Here is a 2,379-nt window from a genome sequence, read left to right on the forward strand (position 1 = left end):
AAGTTGGACGTGCCGTAAGTAGAATTCCGTGTTCTTTCGTTTATGAAGAGGAATGCCCAAAAATATCGAGCGATTCGGGCGAAATCGCATACGTAGGAAAATTTTCTTTCGCAAATTCTTCATGTTGTCGCACTTCCGTTCAAATACCAGGCTCATTTTTGCTCATGTGTAAGGCTTTTTATTGTCAACAAACTAAATTCATGAATTATCACAAACAACACTTAATCCGTTGAATCAGGATTTAAAGAAAAAACGTGCTGTTGGGCTTACCTAATGTGTGTTACGCCCGTTTATATATTGGCACAGCCAGGCATCGCCTCGGGTTCACACCAATTACATCATCAAGGCTGCGTGAGCTAGACCAGTTTATAATTAAAATCGGCCTACACTGTCTCACACACGATTCTAACAATTATAAAGCCTCTTTACACGATATTTCTAGCTGCCTTGTATAATTTGCTCCGCCAACACTGGAAGAACAACTAAATATATTACGGTGGTCATCGGGGGTACACTCTAACAAATAAGGACACACTCGGAGGACCAGTATTTAGTGTTCGTAAGAAAATTCTACTAAACATCGCTATTTACATAGTGTAGTTTTTGTACTCGCTCTTATGAATGTTATTATTTTGTATCCACTATTAATGCTGCAGTAGCCTACTTCGACATGGCCAGTTGCCATTGCGGGTATGTGCCATTATCCAACCCAGTCAGCATCATCATCATCATCATGAATCTTTAATTCACGACCAAAAGAGGAGGAAGAAGACAACATCACCCAGTGGTATTGCAATCGTTCGACTGCTTTACTTCGCGGAGGTGCACCATGGTGTCCAAGGCACGTCGTGGGCAGCGTTCCTCTGCTTCACTTCTCAAGCAAACCCAAAACATTGGAGATGCGCCAGGTAAAGAGAAAGAAGCCGAGAAGCCGGTCAAAGTTGACAAATGGGATGGATCTGCCGTGCGCAATGCTCTTGACGACGCGGTGAAGAAAGTGTTCGCCGAGAAGTATCACTACGTGGAAAACCACCGACTCGTCGATTGTCGGCTGGCTCTGTGCCTCCTCGCCGTTGGTGCAGCAGGGTTTGCGCTCCTGTGGGACTTTCTGTACCCTTTCCCTGAGTCGAGACCCGTGCTCATCGCTTGCGTACTGTCTTACTTCTCGCTCATGGGCCTGCTCAAGCTCTACTCGGTCTTTGTGGAAAAGAGCATCTTCCTCGTGGCGCTGCAAAAAGACCAAGCCGGATTGGACCCCGACAACGTCTGGACGGTAAGCTCATCGCTGAAGCGTTTCGACCACATTTACCACCTGGACATTCAGTACAAGCATGGCGCCACAAAAAAGACCTGCGAAGCCAAACTGGAAAAGTCCATCGCCAGTTGGTTCGACGAGAAGGGCACACTGCTCCACGACCTCTTCGAGCCTGATGTGTGCAAACTGCATGACAGCCTCGTGGGAGACAAAAAAGAGCAGTGAACTGTACGTGCTTCAAAAGGGCTCTTGTGCACTCCAACCTCACCAGCGGCCGGTGTCGGCGAATAATTGCTGAAGCTAATAAATTACCTGCGAAGAAAGCAATGTCAAGCCCAATAAATTAGAAATGTACATCTTTTCTGTTGTTACGATACTGTGTGTTCCTCGCGTAGCCGAATATCTGTGAGCTTTGCATGGGGTTCCTGCTCGGCCAATACCATTTGTCTCGCGTAAATTCGGCTGTACCAGAGGATAAGTGCAACGACGTGAGCCGAAACAACCATGCGAAGGGTTTGATTTTATTCGGTAACAATTACTTTAAATTTTCCTGCGGCTGAAGTGCACTTTCCTTTTACCAACAAAAGGTATAGAATGGGGTGGGCGTGCATGCTGTTTTTTTATAAACAACCGTAGGACTGGAATGTTATTAAACACATATGAAAAACACATCGGAATTGTACATGCATAAGTAAGTCACTATGAGTATTAAAGAGGCTTTTATGCCAACATGGAGGAATACAAAAAAAGTATACATGCTACAAACAGCTATAAAAGATGCAGTATAATTATACAGCGAACAACTACAAAAGAATAAAATTTCTTTCAACGTGCTATGCTTCTAGTCAAGTGAGCAGAGTAAAAGACGTTACGAGTATCATCCTGTTGCACGAGAATGATTTACAATTTTGGCCTTTAAACTGGGTTCACGAAGACAACCAAAAAAGATGGCCATATATCTCGACAAGACCAAATATGTTGATAATTTTTTTCGAATTGCGAACGCTACTTTGTGACTAATGAAGCAGAAACTCTTTGTTTATTTGTGTCGTACCTTTAAAGCTGTGGACGCCAACAATTTAATTCAGGCACTATTTTGACTGTAGCACAAACTCTATGATAGT

The 2,379-nt window shown here is 43.8% G+C and overlaps 1 pseudogene; it reads left to right on the forward strand.

Annotated features, from left to right (window-relative positions):
* The first annotated feature begins 829 nt into the window (after positions 1 to 829).
* LOC144168233 (signal peptidase complex subunit 2 pseudogene) lies at positions 830 to 1,480 on the forward strand (annotated as a pseudogene).
* Positions 1,481 to 2,379: the final 899 nt, after the last annotated feature.

This window comes from Haemaphysalis longicornis, unplaced genomic scaffold, assembly GCF_048455015.1.
Source record: "Haemaphysalis longicornis isolate Haplotype H1 unplaced genomic scaffold, Haemaphysalis longicornis Haplotype H1 scaffold_2, whole genome shotgun sequence".
Classification (NCBI taxonomy): Eukaryota; Metazoa; Arthropoda; class Arachnida; order Ixodida; family Ixodidae; genus Haemaphysalis; species Haemaphysalis longicornis.